The sequence below is a fragment of the Hemiscyllium ocellatum genome, chromosome 5 (genome assembly GCF_020745735.1).
Source record: "Hemiscyllium ocellatum isolate sHemOce1 chromosome 5, sHemOce1.pat.X.cur, whole genome shotgun sequence".
Taxonomy (NCBI): Eukaryota; Metazoa; Chordata; class Chondrichthyes; order Orectolobiformes; family Hemiscylliidae; genus Hemiscyllium; species Hemiscyllium ocellatum.
In genome coordinates this window covers 126,716,204-126,736,378 of record NC_083405.1, presented here as the reverse complement: position 1 = coordinate 126,736,378, position 20,175 = coordinate 126,716,204, and the positions used below count along the sequence as shown (strand labels likewise).

The following is a 20,175-nucleotide window of genomic DNA, read 5'->3' as shown; positions in this document are numbered from 1 at the left end:
TGATGATCTGCGCTGTTGATGTTTCTGTGTCTGGTTTGACTCCCCGCCCCTGGTTGGTGCCTTTCAGTGGAATCCCTTGACACCGCGTCATTTTGAGCACCAGCCTCAACTGTTGTGTCTCACATTCTTGTTTCTCCAGCCCCCCCACTGCTGCCAAAGATCAGCAGGGGAGCCAGGATGATGCCACTCAGGCCCTCGAGCCTACTCCGCCATTTCATCCCAACATGGCTGAGCTTATCTCGGCCTCATTCCTCCTGCTCTCCATACCCTTTGTGCTATTACTAATTAAAAATCAGTCTATCTCCTTAAATTCACTCAAAGTCCCAACATCTCATAGAATCATAGCATCCCTACAGTGAGCAAACAGGCTATTCGGCCCATGAAGTCTATACGGACGCTCTTTAGGGAATCCCACCCAGACCTACCCTCCTCCCCTCTTTGCATTTCCCACGGCTTATCCATCTAGCCTGCACATCCTTGAACACCATGGACAATTCAGTACAGCCAGTCCACCTGACCTGCACATCTTTGGACTGTGGGAGGAAACCAGGGCACCCGGAGGAAACCCACGCAGACCCAGGGAGAATGTGCAAACTCCACACAGACAGTCACTCGAGGCTGGGATTGAACCCGCTGTGAGGCAGCAATGCTAACCACTGGACCACCTTAATCCACCGCAATCTGAGCTGGTGAATTCCACAGACCCTGTGAGGGAAGGAATTTCTCCTCCTCTCAGGTGTAAATCTGCCACGCCTTATTCCCAACGATGACCTTGCTCCACGTAAGGAAGCATCCTCGAAGGCTGCTGTGTCAATCCCCTTCAGCATCTTGGATATCTCAATTGGATCTCCTCTTATTCTCCAGAGACTATAGCCCTAAACTGCTCGGTCTCTCAACATAAGACAAGCCCCTCACCTCTGCAATCAATCCAGTGAACTAACTACATCCTCACCCCCCCTCAAATAAGAGAATAAAATTGTACACAGTTCTTCAGATGTGATCTCACTAATGCCTTGTACAGTTGCAGCAAGACTTCCTATTTTTATATTCGATTCCTTTAGCAATAAATGCCAAAATTACATTTGCCCTCCTTTTATTATTTTGTGTCCTTGTATACTGGATTGTTGAAATGTTCCTTGACCTTGTGCTTTTACTTCCTCCCCTTTCTCCGCCCCCCCACCCCACTCCCCCACAACCCCATTACTTCTGAGAGTGGGACATACAAAGATGTGGTGAACAGAATTTCAGATGGCTGCAAGTTTACAGAGGTGAGAACTTGCGTGGCCAATGTGTTGGGATTATTCCTGATGAAGGACTTTTGCCCGAAACATCGATTTCGCTGCACTTTGGTTGCTGCCTGAACTGCTGTGCTCTTCTGTCATTGTTTTTACCTCCTATATTAAAATCTCAAGCTGATTGAGATAAAGCCCAGGGTTTCTGCAGGAGATGTGCTCAGGTAGGGCTGCAGTCGAACACTTTACAGAGGTGGAATGGAGCTGTCTTTGCGACAATGCATCCGTGAGGTCAGTGTTAGCACCGATGTTGTGAGCAATCTTATTCAGCCTCGGACAATGACCAGGGAGAAGGATGGACACAGCGGTTATGGAATGCAGCTTATTGTAGGGACGCTCCGTATTTAATTGCAGGAAATGTTTGCTCATGCAGTGCTGGGTGGCGAATAAGCAGCGTAATGTTTGAGCACCAAGTGGAGGAGGCGGGAGAGGTTGGGCATTGTCCATATATGTGCTGAAACTAATGTCACATTTTGGGTAGCCCCACTAGGGTGGGAGCAGCTAGAAAGTCAAGTTGGAAAGGGGATGGAGAGAGGCGCAAAGTTACTGCCTCACCCCGATTCATTGTAAAACTTTAAGGAGTTCTGGTACACAGCAGGATCTGACATGCATCAGGAGTGTGCATTTCAGCTAAGTTTTATTTTTTAATTTCGATGCTGGTGTTTGGGGAGGTACTACAACAGCAGGAACAAGTGGAGGGTGGCACAGCGGCTCAGTGGTTAGCACTGCTGCCTCTCAGCACCTGGGACCCGGGTTCGAATCCTGCCTCAGGTGACTGTCTGTCTGTGTGGAGTTTGCACGTTCTCCCCATGTCCACGTGCTCCGGTTTCCTCCCACAGTCCAAAGATGTGCAGGTTAGGGTGAATTGCCTGTAGTGTCCAAGGATGTACAGGTTAGGGGGGATTGGCCATGGGTGATGCTACAGGGATAGGCTGGGGGTGGGTGTGGGTCGGATGCTCTTCAGAGGGTTGGTGTTGACCTGATGGGTTGAATGGCCTGCTTTCACAAGGGTTCTATGAAGTGGAAGAGGTGAAAAAGACGTGTATTGACTCACATGAGGAAGCTTTGAGTTGGTGGATGACAAAGGTATTCCTGATGAAGGGCTTCTGTCCGAATCTTAGACTCTCCTGCTCCTCGGATGCTGCCTGACCTGCTGTGCTTTTCCAGCACCACACTTGTCGACCACAAAGGTGCTGTTTGTTAAGCTGAACAGGGAAAGCAAGCACTAAAGGGGTGAGTGATGTGAAGACATACTGCTCCACACTCGAGCTGCTGACTTGCTGGCTGTTTAGAGATGTATTTAAAGCAAAAAACTGCAGGCTGTGGAGATCTGAAATAAAAACTGAGAGAGAGCCAGAGAAACTCAACATCTGTAGAGAGAGAGAGCTAATGTTTTGACGTAACTCTTCTTCAGAACTGGCAATTTGATCAAGAAGCTCTGACTTTCAGCCAGTTAGCACGTAATTCACATCTCTAGTAGTCACACTTGCATTATAACATTATGTAATGGAGACAAACGGTTACCAATGGACTGCTCAGTTTGGAAAACCTGATGTGGAGGAGCTGTTGGACTGGGGTGGACAAAGTTTAAAAAATCTCACAACACCAGGTTATAGTCCAACAGGTTTATTTGGAAGCACTAGCTTTCAGAGCGCTGCTCCTTCAGGTGGACCACCACCCAATGAAGGAGGAGCGCTCCAAAAGTTGTGCTTCCAAATAAATCTGTTGGACTACAACCTGGTGTTGCGTGATTTTTAACTCCGTTTGGAAAAGACAATGGAGCTAGACTTGGAATGTAGAAATGAAGCGTATTTCAGGGCACTAAAGAAAGAGGAAGTGACATAGACTGATCACAGTGAGGATACTGAAAACTCTCTCGTGCTCTTCCTCATTTGCTCTTCCCCCAATAGCTCCATGCTACAAGGAGATACATGGGAAGGTGCCTGTTGCAACTGACCGAGAAGGGAACAAAGGGAAGCTATGAGTTCATGGAATGCCCTGCCAGTAACAGTGGTGGACTCTCCCTCTTTATGGGCATTTAAACGGGCATTGGATAGGCATATGGAGGAAAGTGGGCTAGTGTAGGTTAGGTAGGCTTGGATCGGTGCAACATCGAGGGCCGAAGGGCCTGTACTGCGCTGTATTTTACTATGTTCTATGATCCTTCCTGCCCTCGCCATACAGGAGAGCAGGCTGAGCTGTCTCTGTACTCCCGGGATGGAGTTGTAAGGCAGTACGGACTGATTGGAAAGCAGATGCTGGAGATCTGTCATCGAAGCAGAAAGTGCCGGGGATACTCAGTGGGTCAGGCTGTGTCTGCGGAGAGGGGAAAACCGCACTGATGTTCCACAACCTTTCATCAGGACCCAACTGAACTCTCAAAAACTCTGTGCCTTCCCGAATGCAAGTTTACTAAGTCAGAGAGTAACACTGTGCACAGCAGCCATGGTTTTGAAGGCTAAAGGTGGGGTGGGGGGGGGGGGGGGGGGAAGGATAGAATCTGAGCTGCAGCTCCTGAACCTTGCAGTCAGTTTAGCAGGTCCCCATGTAAACCTCCTGCTACTGGGCACGGCTAATCGCTTAGAAAGTTTGTGTTTTTTGAGTTTAGTCAGGGCATGATGATCAGTACAGGCTTGGAGGGCCGAAGGGCCTGGTCCTGTGCTCTATTTCTCTGTTGCACCCTCCCTAATACTTAGCATTGTTGGCGAGCAGAGGCTGCCTTTTGACCATCATTGAGGGTGAGAGGTTAGTGAATCAAACATATTGTTTAAACTGACTCCCCACTCTGTGTCACGTTCCACCCCCACCAATCCGATTCCACGTTTCTTCTCGTTAGCCCGGAGCTTTTGACATTCGGTCAGGATACGGAGGCTGGGTCAGGGGGCGTCACTGCTCAGGGTTAATCAGTGGTCAGTCCAGCCCCTGGGCTGGAATTGAAGCTGTCCAGTTGAGGCAGCTAGCCACAGGCTGTCCCAATCCCAGCCCACTCTCCCCCCCCCCCCGGCAGTACGGATCATGAGGAAATCGTGCCAGAGGTTGCCATTGGCCAGTTTCCAAGCAGCCTGGGATTCTGGGATTTGGAGAAGAGGCTGGGAAATGCTAACCAGCATCCCTCACTCTGGGGAAGGGCACGTTCACTGTTTGGCTTTCACTGTGTTGTCTACCCCTTTGGCAACTTTATTCTTCCTTTTTCTTTCAAGGCCAGCATTTAGTGCCTGTCCCTAATTGGCTGATTGCCTTCCCTGAAGGACACTAGTGAACCTTTTCCAACCACGTCCAGATACTACTAGACTATTGCCACCCCCTAGAGGGAGTTGTAATATAAAGCATAGAACATTACAGTGCAGTACAGGCCCTTCGGCCCTCTGTTGACCGTCCTGTGAACCAATCTGAAGCCCATCTAACCTACACTATTCCATTATCATCCATATTATGTCCAATGACCATTTGAATGCCCTTAAATTTGGCGAGTCTACTTCTGTTGCAGGCAGTGCGTTCCACGTCCCTACTAGTAAAGAAGCTATCTCTGACATCTGTCCTATATCTATCACCCCTCAATTTAAAGCTACGTCCCCTCGTGCTAGCCATCACCATCCAAGGAAATAATCTTTGAACTCTCTGCCTGTGTCACAACAATGGTGCGTGATGGAAATGGAGACAATCCAAGATTCCGAAACGACGGACACTCAAAAACCCAGCGCAGAGCGCTATAGGAACCAGCTGGGGGGATTGGACCGACTGGGTTCCTTTACGAAGAGCTCACTGCATGGACTTGATGGGCCGAATGGCCAGTTTTTGAGGGGCCCTACACCACGAGGCCTGCATCAGCTCAAGGAGGCAGCTCACCAGCGCCACCTCTGGGTCAGCTAAGGACAGGCAGAAAGTACTGACCGCATCAGCAATGCTGACGTGGAACAGCTAATTCATTGCTATGTTCAGATGGAAGGCAGCTCACCACCAGTTTCTCCAGGGCAGCTGGGAGCAGGCGTCAAACGCTGGACAAGCTAGCAACACAAACATCCCATTTTGAATGAAATAAAACGTCCATAAGGAGGCAGGGGCAGTAGGCAGTGAAGGTAAATGATATGTTGAACTTCATAGCGAAAGGAATTAAGTACAGGAGCAGGGATGTCTTGTTGCAATTGTACAGGGCCTTGGTGAGGCCACACTAGAATGTGCTCTAGTTATGTGGACTGGCCATGCTAAATCATCCGTAGTGTCCAAGGATATGCAGGCTAGAAGGATTAGCCATGGGAACTGAAGGGTTACAGGGTGGGGCTGGGTGGGATGTTCTTCAGAGGGTCAGTGTGGCCTTTATGGGCTGAATGGCCATGCTTCCACACTGTAGGGATTTTATGATTCTATTATGTGCAGGTTTGGTCTCCTCACCTGAGGAACTGAGTCCCGTTTGTCCCCCTCTCAGTCGAAGCAAAAGCTCAGAGAGGCAGTATGATTTTACCTCCTTCATCTTTATTCCGGGCCCTGGAGGGAGAGAGAACGGTTGCCCATGTGCGCAGAGACATGAGTTCTCGGTCTTCTCTGGAACAGCAGTTTCTCAATAAACTATGTAGTCATTTTATAGGGAGGAGCATCCAGATAAGGCAACATACATATTAATTGGGTGACCAATACAATCAATGAGTATCAATAGCAGAGATTTTTACTGTTGTACAATGAATGTTCTTAACCTTGTTAACTGGATTCGTACAATTGATACTTTACCCCTTGTTAGCTGACCTTACATTTTTTTTCTCTTTATTTTCTTTTTTTCTTAACCCCCACACTACCGCCTAACTGCGGTAGTGCTTATTTTTTTTAGCTGACCTTACATACTGAAAGCTTCCAATATTGTTAAATGGCTCTACATAATGACTGCTTTTCCACCTTGTTAACTCATTACCCTTGCCTCCAGCACCCCATTGTTAACTCCAAGTTCTTATCCGATCTGAGTCATGCTCAGCTGAACGTCTTATTTCACAAAACTCAGAACTTAACTCTTCCCCTGCCTGCTTCTACCCGATACACATTCTCAGAATGATGTTCTGGCTGTGGATTGCTAACCTATTTCCTGGGATGGCGGACTGATACACATAGACCCTGGATCGGTTAGGACTATATTCATCGGGATTCAGAGTACGAGGAGAAAGTTCATAGAAACCACAGGGCATTTTGGACTTGAGTTGTCAGCCTACCACAAAGAGGTTGAGGAAAAAACATTGGATGTTTTCTGGAAGAAGGTGTTGGATACAGGGGAAAAGGTTCAAAGGGTATGGGGATTAAGCAGGACCAGGCACAGAGTTGAAGGATCTGCCATGATTGTATTGAACGGTGGAGCAGGCTCAGTGGCCTACTCTTTCCATTTCCTGTGTTTTGTGTTTTCCAAAGCGCTCAGTCGGAGAGTTGAGTGAAAACGATGATCAATGCTCGTCAAATAACGAGCAGCAACGATCCATTACATTTGAGAGGACAGGGAATTGTCAGGAAAAGACCATCCAGAGACCTGTGGCCTTGGTAAAGGAGGGAAAAATAAACCGCCCAAGTGGCTAACACAGATATTTTAACGCTGCACAGGGTGTCATGGAGGATCCTTTCATGCGGTGATGCGTTTCCAACCCTCTCCCACACAACAGCTGATGTGACATTGCACCTGCTGCTGAGTTTAGCTGCAGTTTATTAATGCAAATCAGGAACTGTGGAAAATCTGGTCCGGACTTTTGCTTGAGTAGGCTCCTGGTTGGCTGCCGCTCAAGATTGTAGTGGGCCAGACCACTGGCACTGGGAGCTGTTAGAACAGTGTAAGGATGGTGAGGTATCTTCGCAGCCCCTCTCTGTAATCCATCTCCTTCCAGCTGGTAGTACACTTGTCTTTGACTCAGAAGTTCAAGTCCCGGTTCAGTGTAAAAAATTAACACTGAAACCTCCGTGCGCTTCATGCTGCATCATTAATAGTGAGGGCCAGAGAGTAAAGTCTAGGCCTTGACACTTCTATTTCCAGGCATCCATTCCAGGATGTCCTCCTTAACCCTCCAGCTCATTTTCTTCAGATGCCCTGAACTGGTGGTGGTGGTGGTGAGGTGGGGGGTGGGAAATGGGAAATAGTCATTATTGGGCCAAGTGTTTTTCAAAATTTAGCAAAACTTCTTAGCTTTGTATTCTTTGCCTTTATTTATGAAAGCCCATAAGAAGTTTAGATTTGAGTAAGATATGCTTCAGGACCATCCCTCAATCAGACCAGTGCACGCAACTTGGTTGTTCATTTTCTGCAACCAACCCTGCTTCTTTAAACCTTTCCCTAAGTAACATCAAGACAAAAATCAAAAAGCCTAGAACCTAACAAGCCTATTTGAGCATAACTCTTGCTTATGATTGCGATAAATTAGCACCGACTAATTTACCTGCAATAATGTGCTATTTCTATCCACACAAGTGAGCGCAGCTGCCAGAAAGTAATTACACTTTGCATGGAGTGATAAATGGTTTCTCATTTTTAAATTGAACCTAACCACGCTGAAAAGCAAGTACTGAAAATCTGAACCAAGCACAGAAAATGCTGAAAAAATTCAGCTGGTCTCGCAGCATCTGGTTCTGAAGAGAAGTCTTATCAGGTTGAAAACATGAACTCTACGTTTTTCATTTTCACAGAAAGTGCTGCTGAGTTTGTCCCACACTTAAAAATGCTCAGCACAGAGCAAACCATGAGAGAGGAAGATATTACTGATGTTGGAAGTCTGCTCCATATAAGTTCAAAATGCAGCAGGTCAGGCAGCTTCTGTGGAGAGAAAGAAGTAAATTCAGCGCTTCATCGCGATGATCTTTCTCAGTTTATCGAGCACGGATGTGGGTGGGTGTATGCAGGCCTGTCCGGGGGTGTGAATGGAGGGGGGGCAGGGGTGTGTGTATGTGTTTGCCCACATCCAGCAAGGTGTCTCTGTCTTTCTCACTCTCTGTCTCTGTGTGTTTCTCTCTCTCTCTCTCTCTCTCTCTCCCTGTGTGTGTGTGTCTCTCTCTCTCTCTCTCTTTTTCTGTCTCTCTGTCTTTGTCTCTGTCTGTCTCTTTCTCTCTCTCTCTGCCTGTCTCTCTCTCTGTCTCTTGTCTGTCCCTCATACTGTCACACTCATTCTATCCCTCATTCATTCACGTGCTGTTTCTCTCATGCACCCCATCACACAGGGAAACTTGTTTTAGGAAGACCAAATCACGATTTCAGTGCTTGACCTTTTGTACTGGTTTCCAGTGAAAGAACTTGGAATCCCAACACGAGGTAACTGTGAAAGGAAGAGCTGGCGAATTTGGCACAGTCTGTTGGCCAATGATTGCAATTGCTCCCAGTACTACTATCAGAGGACTGGCAGCCTGTCAGTCAGGATGGTTTTGGTGACCGGATGGCAGCTTCGGATACTGACCATAAAGGTGTGAGACTAGTGAGCTTTGGGACGCCCCTGATCCAGGCCCTGGTGATTAATTCAAATAAATGCGAGATGTTGTATTTAGGGAAAGCAAATCTTAGCAGGACTTACACACTTAATGGTAAGGGCCTAGGGAGTGTTGCTGAACAAAGAGACCTTGGAGTGCAGGTTCATAGCTCTTTGATAGTGGAGTCGCAGGTAGATAGGATAGTGAAGAAGGCATTTGGTATGCTTTCCTTTATTGGTCAGAGTATTGAGTACAGGAGTTGGGAGGTCATGTTGTGGCTGTACAGGACATTGGTTAGGCCTCTGTTGGAATATTGTGTGCAATTCTGGTCCCTTCTTATCAGAAAGATGTTGTGAGGCTTGAAAGGGTTCAGAAAAGATTTACAAGGATGTTGCCAGGTTTGGAGGATTTGACCTACAGGGAGAGACTGAACAGGCTGGGGCTGTTTTTCCTGTAGTGTCGGAGGCTGAGGGGTAACCTTATAAAGGTTTACAAAATTATGAGGGGGATGGATAGGATAAATAGACAAAGTCTTTTCCCTGGGGTCGGGGAGTCCAGAACTAGAGGGCATAGGTTTATGGTGAGAGGGGAAAGATATAAAAGAGGCTTCAAAGGCAATGTTTTCATGCAGAGGGTGGTATGTGTATGGAATGAGCTGCCAGAGGATGTGGTGGAGGCTGGTACAATTGCAACATTTAAGAGGCATCTGGATGGGTTTATGAATAGGAAGGGTTTGGAGGGATATGGGCCGGGTGCTGGCAGGTACGACTAGATTAGGTTGGGATATCTGGTCGGCATGGATGGGTCGGACCGAAGGGTCTGTTTCCATGTTGTACATCTCTATGACTCTAAAAGAGACAGAGGAAAAATGTGAGGATGTATTTTTTTGAAAAAAATGCGCAAGTTTGAAATTTCTTAAGTGTTTGTGGTCTGTGGGAACGAAATATCTCCAGTGAACTCATTATGTTCCTGGGATCACACCAGGGTTTGAAGTGGCGTTAGAAAAATGTAACACGTGTCATTAAAATTGTGCCCACGCCGTTGAATGCCAGCCGTAACTTTTGCAAGTGGCTTTAGTCCGAAATTAGTGCTGCCCCAGCTCATTTTCTCAAACACTAACGGGAACAATGACACTGAGCTCTGGTTCTTGCCGGACAAGTAGCAGGGAAATCATGGCGCTGGGTAAATCATTTTATTTGTCTTCTACAACAAAATTACTGGACGATTTATACCCCTCGCAACGGCAGATACACTAAGCTTTGCCTAATTATCAAATCTTTTTCTACCAAGTGAGGGAGCATGGTTTTTTTTTAATTGCACATACCAAGCAGACAGCCATGAGTAAATTAACCCTTATTGATAAATTGTTTCCCCAGTTTGTTCCTGGAGCTATGGCTGTGTATAGTTATCATGTTGCAATATTGTCGAGTGTGTTCCATTTATCATCATGCAGAAAGCATACTTCAAGGTGAAGTTCAATGCTTCTTCTCAACTCTTCTGACAAAAATCGATGGTGTTCTACACCTTGCCCCTTCACCTTGAGGTTTCTTTTATGAAATAACAAATTGTCTGATGGTTCCTGTGTGCAGGCACCAGTGACTTTGCAAATTTTACCTCACCATTAGCAACTTTATTTTTGCTCCCAGGCTTTCTCTCTCTGCCTCTTCGCTTCCCATCTTTTTGCCTCCCACTCTCACTCTCGTTTGCTCTTTCACACGAATTTACTCGCTTGTTCTCTTTTTTTTTCTCAGTCCTCTCCATATAGTCATACAGCATGGAAACAGGCCACGCTGACCATGTTCCCAGACTAAACTAGGGCCAGCTGTCTGCGCTTGAGCCACATCCCTCTAAACTGTTCTGATCCAAGTACTTATCCAAATGTCTTTTAAATATTGTACCTGTACCTGCACCCACCACTTCCTCGGGACGTTCATTCCACAGATGAGCCACTTCCTGTGTAAAACAAAAAAAATCACACCTTATGACTTTTTTTGAACTTAAAGCCATAGAGATGTACAGCATGGAAACAGATCCCTCGGTCCAACCCGTCCACACTGACCAGATATCCCAACCCAATCTAGTCCCACCTGCCAGCACCCGGCCCATATCCCTCCAAACCCTTCCTATTCATATACCCATCCAAATGCCTCCTAAATGTTGCAATTGTACCAGCCTCCACCACATCCTCTGGCAGCCCATTCCATCCAGAGGAAGTAGTGGAAGCTGGTTATCTGCGTGGGTATATGAACAGGAAGGGTTTGGAGGGATAGGGTCGGGTGCTGGCAGGTGGGACTAGATTGGATTGGGATATCTGGTCAGCATGGGCGGGTTGGACCGAAGGGTCTGACTCTGTGCTCCCTTCCCTTCCCCTCCCATTTCTCCATCCACTGTCTCCATTCTCCCTTCCCATTTCTCTGTCTTCCTGTTCTCCCACCATCTTAGAAACTTCCCTCTCCCTTGTCTCCCAAGCAATGCCCTGGCCTGCCCTGGCCGTGTGAGTACAGTTTCTCCCTCTGCTTTCAGGGCTAACTGGTAACGTTGCTTGGGTTTCAATGAGTCAGTTCGATGATGTCTGTCATTCCCTAACCGGAGGACCATGGAGACAGCAGTGCACTGGGGGCTCTGAGTTCTATCTTCAATATTGTCAGCCTGTTATATCATCTGTCGTACTGCCAATTACACACTGACCCATTGAAAGCCCGGCCTTCCCTTTGGGTAAGTGACACTGCTGAAAGCTAAATAAGCTGTTTCTGAAAGAGAACCCCCCCTCAAAGACTTTGAAATTAGGGAAGTTTTGATTCAAGTTGACTCGTTGAGAGTTATCACTTGTTGGGAAGGCCAGAGTTGGAGGCTATCAAATACATATCTCGCCCGAGAGCTGTGTTAAAGATTTTACCTTTTTAGAGCTGAGCTGTATGCTTCAGCGCAGATTCCCCGAAAATTAATGGAGCAGTAGTTTGTTTGATCCATGGGTGTAGGCCAGTGTGTATTGCCCATCCCTAAGTGCTCAGTCAGTGTCGGCCTGGGGTTACCTGTAGGTCAGACCAACTAAGGTCAGACCTACTGAAGGGCATTAGTGAAGCAGATGGGTTTTTAATGATTTTTAATTCTGTATTTCTATTGAAATTCAAATTTCACCAACTGCCCATATGGGATTCGAATCCAGGACCCCAGACTCCAGACCTGGGTCTCTGGATTAATAGTCATAATGCCACAAGGCCATCGCCTTCCTCTGGATCAATTTGGATCCTCTTCTTCCATCTGCTCCTGCTAACTCTCTTCAGGGAGAGAACCATCTTGTGCCGAGCTCCCTATTACTTCCTGGTGAGTAACTCCGTGCCTCAGGAGTTAAAGGGTGAGGGGTTTGAGGCTTACTGCAGCGCAGTGCTGAGGGAGTCCACCTCCAGTGTTGCTGTCTCAAAACCAGTGCTGAAAGGCGAGCTATAAATGCAAGTCTTCCTTTCTCTCCCTCGTTCTCCTTCCATTCCCTTGTGCACATTACCTTCACCCTTTCCGTCCCTACGTTATCCCTTGGCACCCGATGTGACACCTGGGGCAGTAAATGCCTCTTCAGGCTGGCTTTAATGTAAACTGTAGCCGCTGTTATATAGAGTTCAGCCTTCCTTGTTAAAAGCCGCGGAAGGCCCCTTGGTCATCTTTACGATGTGTCAGTTTATATAAAGGCTATGCGTCCTTCGGAGTTTTAGGTTGGTGAAGTTCATTTTATCACATCATAAATGACCATTTTGAAAATGATGGTGGGAATGTTGTGGGGGGTGGGAGCAGGCGTGAACTTGTGTCCCTCGAGCTCTGATGTCATGTGTTTTCCCGACAGTCACTGGGAGCTCCGAGCTGAGTCGTAATAGATGGAGAAGATGGGTTTAATGGGCATTTGCTCACCAGATCACTGAATTCTGGAGAGATTCACACTCGCTTTAGTTACAAGACAGCATCCACGGAGAGAGTGCGAGCTAACATTTCGAGTCTCGATGACTCTTCCTCAGAGCTGAAGTGAAGTGTGGAGAGGGCAGTATTTATGCTGCAGTTTGCCCAAAAGACACGCCATCGTTCTGCCATCCTCGCATTCCAATTGCTTTTAATCGGAACTACCAACATTTTTTTTCTCTCCAGTAGCACCCTAACCCTGCCGCCGTCGCCCCCCCCCAGCCAAACTATAGCGTAAATGCTGCTGAGATATTAAAGGGTTAATTTGCTCTGCTGGCCTGCAGGAAATTGGATGTCCCGAGGCTAGGGTGGGATGTCTCTATCTTACAGGTAGAATGTAAGGAATTTACATTCCCATCTCTTGCCATTCAAAGCCATTTGCACAGCCATTTCCTAGTTATTCAGAGTAAAAGAATTATATTATCATCCCCATTCAGAAATCAGAAATCAACAGACACATTGAACTAGACCCTATATACCGGCCGCTGCAGTGGACAGCAACTGACAACCGGAAGCGGCAGATTCAAACCACTATAAATGCCTGAGGAATCAGCACAGAAGCGCTTCACAGGAGGTTCCCAAGCACTGAGGATGTCACCTAGGAAGGGGACAAAACGTTTGCAACAAAAACTCCCAGCTCGGCGAACAGAACCACAACAACGAGCACCCGAGCTACAAATCTTCTCACAAACTTTGAATCAGGAAGACGTTTGCAGTTAAAATTCTGACCACTCCCTACAGTTTAAAAAAAAAATTCACACCTGATCTGGCCATTAAGGGATGATTTACATTACATTGTTTCTGGAGGTGATGTGATCACTACATTGTGTCCTGGGTGCCATGTGACTGGGGGGGGAGGGGGAATAGCTGGGGGTTGTCTTGTGGGTGTTACTGACTGTGATGTGAAACTCTTTTACTGTATAAAGGAAGGACTTTTGTTCAGAGAGATGCGTTGATGTGGCTTCACAAGCATTGCGAAGGGTGTTGGGGCTTCCTACACTTGCTTAATACATTTTGGATGTTCCCAGTAGTTGGTGTGTTGCAGCTGCATCGAGGGTGTAAGAATCTCAATAACAAGAACCTAACACTGCCCCCCTCCACACTTTACTTCAGCTCTGATGAGCAGTCATCTAGACTCGAACCGTTGGCCTGTTCTCTCCCCGTGGATGCTGTCTGACCCGCTGTGATCTCCAGCATTTGTCGTTTTCAGTCCAGATTCCAGCATCTTCAGTAGTTTGCTCCTCTATTTGGTAACAATACTGGGTTCTGGTGAAACTAGATACTCTGAGAATTGATCCACGGTAACTTACCATAAGGTGTGGGTGTATTTATCACGGTGCTGGGCTATTGAAGGGTAAATTAAGATGTTCGCCCCCTTAAGCTTGCCCAGCTTGTCTTGCGTTTTCATGATGGTGACAGCTATGGTTTGATTTCCCTCCCCCACCTCCAAACCACAGCCAATATTTCGCCAGCTCAGGTTCTCACTTTTCGCTATTAGTCCCAGAAGGGTATTTGGAGCCTTTTGCTGCAGGAGTGTACAATGGTTCCTGTTCCTCGCTGAGTAACACTCACAGGGAATTGGTTAGCTCACGTGGCTGGCTTATGAAGCAGAGTGGTGCCAACAACGTGGGTTCAGTTCCCAGACCGGCTGAGGTTACCATGAAGGACTCTGCACGGTGAGGTGACCCTCAGGTTAAACCGCCACCAGTTGTCTCTCTTGCTGTCTCCCTCCCTAATGAGAGAGTGGCCCCATGGCCCTCTGGGATTATACCAGCATTCCCTTTGGTGAGTAATCCACAGTTCAAATCCCTTCATGGCAGCTGGAAAACTCATTTGTCAAATAAACCTGAGGTGAAAATGGTGGCAGAAACATTTTAAAACAGTTTTTAGGGGCAGCACGGTGGCTCAGTGGGTAGCACTGCTCCCTCACAGCGCCAGGGTCCCAGCTTCGATTCCAGCCTCGGACGACTGTCTGTGTGGGTTTCTGTCAGGTGCTCTGGTTTCCCCCACAGACCAAAGATGGGGGATTGACCATGAGAAATGGCCCATAGTGTCTGGGGAAGTGTAGGCTAGGTAGGTTGGCCATCAGAAATACAGGGTTACAAGAGCAGGGGGATGGGTGTGGGTGGGGTACTGCTCAGTGTGGACCCTTTGGAATGAATGGCCTGTTTCCCCACTCTGGGGATTCTATGATTCTAAAAAACAAGGCAGAACCTCTGACACTACTGTTTATATAGCTTTTTTATTTTATTAACCATTACAAATTACAAACAAACAGTTAAAATGAACAACCGTATACAAGAAACAGCAATTTACAGGCAGAAAAGCTAGGCCCCAAATCCCACCGTCCAATCAGTTTGCAGGGAATCGAGGACAAATCTCGAATCCCACTTTGTCATGACCCTCCTTTTTTTTTGTTTTATTAAACAATGCACACTTTACAAAGTAGTTAACATTAACAGCTGTACACAAGAAATAGCAAATTTACAAGGGAGAGGAACAGCAGAGCCAGGCCCCATACTCTACTGTTCAACCGGTTTTCAGGGAAATGAGGACACACCTCGACTCCCACTTTTTGTCATGACACTCCTGTTTGTATCTGTCAGCCAGGGCTCCCTGATTGATCCAGGGTGGCAGCCCTAATCAGGGAACTCCGATTCTCTGAGGCCCACCCAGCTGACCACATCACAATCACGACACGTTTTATGTGCATTTTCAAAACAATAATGTCACAAAATATTCCAAACAAAATTACACCAAAGCCAAAAGGACCTTAGGACAGACCAACTAAGCACTTTCTTAAAAAAAAATGCTCGTGGATGTGCCAAGCTAGGCCAGCATTTATTAGCCATCCCTAATTACCCAGGGGGGCAGTTACGAGGCAATCACATTGCTCTGGGTCTGTAGGCCAGACCAGGTAAGGATAGCAGTTTTCTTCCCTAAAGGACACTACTGAACCAGATGGGTGTTTAAGGCAGTCAACGGTGGTCACCATTGGGCCAGTTTTTAAATCCAGATTTTTAAAATCCAAATTCAAATTCCAACATCTGCCTTGGCGGGATTTGAACATACATCCCCAGGCCATCAGTCTGGGCTGCTTGTTACTAGTCCAGTGGCATTACCACTGCACCACCATGTGATTATAAGCAGACTCTCGTGTTGTGGTGCCAATCACTAACAGCTTGTGGTTTGGGACCGTGTTTTGCTGCCATCCTGTCTTTCCCTGACTCGGCCGAAGAGCCGACTTAGTGACAAGTCTCCTAAAGAGGAGGCTCTTGTATTAAATAAGAGGTAATGGGTTGTAACGTTGATAGCTAAGACTTGGTAGACCTGTGGTTGGAGGACTTCAATTTGTTAGATCCTCAGCCTCTCGTCGTCCAAATCCTTGTGGCATCATCAGACGGGCTGGAGCTCAATGCAGTGCCCAGCGTTAACCCTTTCAGAACCGTTGCCCCATGAAACGTTTTGAAGGGGAGAGGGTGTTGCAAACGGAGGAGTTTTACAAAGGGAGTTCTGGGACGGAATGCATTGCCAGCAGTGACCGACTGGCCTCACTTCCTAATGCGCCAGCTTGTGCTGGGAGGCAAAACTGTCAAACTGCAGCTCTTAATAGAAAAGGCAAGGACATCTGAGTGCAGGGACTGGATTACGATGCAGTAATCCAGTCAGAGTTCAGTGAAGGTTAGAAACCATCGCTCAACAGAAGAGTAGGGAAAAAGAGCAATGTAGGGAACTTACTGTCAAAAGGCAAATTGCATTTACGAGTGATTCAGCAGCAAGGCATCTATACCAGATCTCGTGCGCTTTGCTGATGGGATTATTCTATTTCTGTTTAATGTGCCTGTGAATGTAGCCCTGCTTTTACTCGCAATAAAAGTATGACTGAAAACCATTCTATCCAGTGATTTTAATGACCTGGATATGAACTCCCTGATGGTTTTAACTCGTGTAGTTTAAGTCTCCCTGTGTTTGGGCAGATAAAACTCAGTGATCTGATCCAGCATGTTGAACCAAACTCAATAAATCAGCTGGAAGAAGCCAGGCTGAAGCTACTGAAGCAGTGGGAGATTGCAGGATCTCGCTCTGTTCTCCCCATAGCCGTCATGCAACGCGAATAGATAGAAGGCTGCGAGCAGTTTTGGGAATGTGTTCCCATATTCTCTTAATGAGAAGATTAGATTAGATTCCCTACAGTGTGGAAACAGGCCCTTCGGCCCAACCAGTCCACACCGACCCTCCGAAGAGTAACCCACCCAGACCCATTTCCCTCTGACCAATCCACCTAACACTACGGGCAATTTAGCATAGCCAATTCACCTCACCTGCACATCTTTGGACTGTGGGAGGAAACCGGAGCACATCCACCCAGACACAGGGAAAATGTGCAAACTCCACACAGACAGTCGCCCGAGGCTGGAATCGAACCTGGGACCCTGGTGCTGTGAGGCAGCAGTGCTAACCACTGAGCCACCGTGCTGCCCAGAGAAATTGAAAGTTGCCGTTGGCTGAGTTTTGCCCGGCTCAAAATGAGACTGGAGGATGGGAGGCTTGTGATGGCTTCTTCCCCCTCAACAACTCAACGTCATTAGCTACGACAACACACCTTCCACACTCTGACCGCGACCATTGAGAAGGACAAGGGCAAGTGGACACGTGGACGCACCAGCCTCCCCCTGCAAGTTTCCCTCCAAACCACTCGCCACCTTGATTTGGAAATATATTGCCGTTCCCTCCCATTCGCTGGGTGACAATCCTCCCTCAGGGCGTTGAGGGTTTACCTACAGCACACGGACTGCAGGCGGTTCAAGCTCACTACCATCACTCCCATTGTGGCATAACGATGATGCCATTGTAATCCAGAATCCCGGGCTAGCCTTCCGGGGATGGAGGTTGGAATCTGACGATGGCGCATTTGCATTTTAAAAAGCGACCTGTGATGATAAATCTAACCTCATGATTTTTTTTGTTATAAAAACCCATCTGCGTCACTGTCATCCGTGAGGAAAGGGAGTCTGCCGTCTTTACCCAGTCTGGCCACAATGTGACTCCAGTCCAACATTGATGGGACTCTGAAACCACCTGTAAACCTCTGGAAAATTAGGGATGGGGAATAAATGCTGGCTGAACACATTCATGTCAACAACTTTTCTTCAACTATTTTCAGACGTGGGTTCGCTGGTGCTGTCCTCGTCTGGTTCTGAAGATGTTAATCAGATCCTGTGACAAATGGAACTGAACTTATGATCTAATGAGGAATTCATTCCTCCCTGTTGCGAGCTGCTGCCGGGTAAAGTTGAGGGTCTGAGTAAAAGAGTTGTGTGTGTACGTGTGTTCCATTGTGTTATTTATCACTTCTGTGTGTGTGAATTCATTCCTCATACGGGCACAGTGTTCATTGGCAGTTCTAATGGGTCACTGGCAGATCTTAGCTATTGATGTTTGGCCAATGATGTGTTACCGGCTCCTGTTAATAAACTGGCAGTTGACTTAGTGACAGGACACCAGCCTCTGTGGAGCGATGTCATTATGGATGTAAGAATTCCTGCCCAAGACGACATAAACTGGAAAAAAAAGGCTAATGCTCTACATGGAATGTTTTCTTCAAATGCAGAATGATTGAAAAAAAAACCTGGCAGTTGATGCTCTTTGTTCACCCAGTGCACTTGCCGTTGGACAGAATCCACCAGACAACAGAAGCTCGGGGTTTTCAGTTTGCAATTGAATCACCGTGTGGCAACAGCATAGAAAGAGGCCATTCGGCCCCTTGATGTGACTCTCCACAGGAGGGAAGCTGAGGCGAAGAGATGCAGGTGTTTGGAATGTAAAGGAGAAGGGATTGGAGGCACGGTAGTGTTTTTGGCGGTGTGGGCTCCTGGAGGGCCAATGCTAACTGCTTGGGTTGAATCCTAAAGTTCCTAGTGTGAAAGCAGGCTATTCGGCCCATCGAGTCCGCGCTGACCTTCTAAAGAGCAGACCACCTACTCCCAACCCTATTTTTATAACACTACATTTTCCAACTCGCCTAATTTGCCTATCCTTGAACACCATGGGCAATTTAGCATGGCCAATCCACCTAACCTGCATATCTTTGGATCGTGGGAGGAAACTGGAGCACCTGGAGGAAACCCACACAGGGTGGGGGGAAACATGCAGACTCCACACAGTCACCTGAGGCTGGAATTGAACCCAGGTCCCTGGCTCGGTGAGGCAGCAGTACAAGCCACAGTGGCTGGCTTCTGGATCACAGGCTTGGTACAATGCAGAGGAGCCATTCGGGCTGTCTAGTCTGCACTGGCTCTCTGGGCCAGCAATTTACTCGCTGCCATGTTCCACCTCCTCACAGTTTCCCAACTTCCCGTTTCAATAATAATCCAACGTTCTCCCGAATTGAACCTGCCACCGTCAGGCTTCCAGGCACTGTATGCTCTCCCCTAACTACTCAGAGTGACAAAGATTCGCCTCAGTTCACCTTTTGCTTCTAGTAAAATCCTTCCTGATGTGTGTCATTCAGGACTGGCCACGGTGCTCTGTTGTGGATTAAGTAATGCAGTGTATTGGTGTTACAAAATACAACGTCATTCCTTGTATTGCTAAAGCAGTGATAACTTGAGCTGTGTTGGATGGTTAACAGTGTCATAAGAAAACCATGTTAAAGTTGCATTGTCATAAAGTGACACAGAGCAAAACGGTGCTCCCCATGAATTTAGACAGAAGTGAGTGTGTGTGACAGTGAGAGATTCTTGTCTGAGCTGTGCCCATTACAAACAGGGGTGAACGGGATGGAGGTCTTTTCAGAGGTTGTGGTGTTTCCACAGCACACCTTTTTTATGCTCAGGACCCTCCACACCCCGTCAACCATCTTCATGGGCTTATTGCTCGTGGGACATGCACGCTGTTCCCTTTTACTAATAAACAACAGGAAATCCGAAATCAAAGCCGAAGAAGCTGAACAGTGAGCAGCTCGGGCAGTATCTACCGAGAGAGGGGGCAAGGTCACCAACCTGCAACATTCACTCTCTTTCCGTCTCTCTCTCTCTCTGTCTATCACTCTCCTTTCTCAACCACCCTCCATCTCCACCTTTCCTCTTCCCCAGTTGGTCCTTTCTCTCTCTTTCTCTCTCTCTCTCTCTCTCTCTCTCTCTCTCTCTCTCTTTTTCCTTTCTCCCCATTGTTTCTCTCTCTCTCTTTTTCTCTGTTCCCTTTGTGACTTTCTCTCTCTGTCCCCTTTCCCTCCCTCTCTGTATCCCCTTTATCTCTCTCTCTCTGTCCCCTTTCTCTTTCTCTCTCTCTCTCTCTTTTTCTCTCTCTCTCTCTGTCCCCTTTCTCTTTCTCTCTCTCTCTCTCTCTCTCTCTGTCCCCTTTCTCTTTCTCTCTCTCTCTTTTTCTCTCTCTCTCTCTGTCCCCTTTCTCTTTCTCTCTCTCTCTTTTTCTCTCTCTCTCTCTGTCCCCTTTCTCTATGTCTGACCCCTCCCCCATCTTCTCCTGCTATCCCCCCCTCGCTTCACACTTTATCCATCTGCCACCT

At 47.3% G+C, this 20,175-nt stretch overlaps 1 protein-coding gene across 1 annotated transcript in view; it reads left to right on the top strand.

Annotated features, from left to right (window-relative positions):
• The window catches only part of LOC132816241 (activin receptor type-2B-like), a 138,856-nt gene that overhangs the window by 107,460 nt on the left and 11,221 nt on the right, over positions 1–20,175 (top strand). The window lies entirely within an intron of this gene.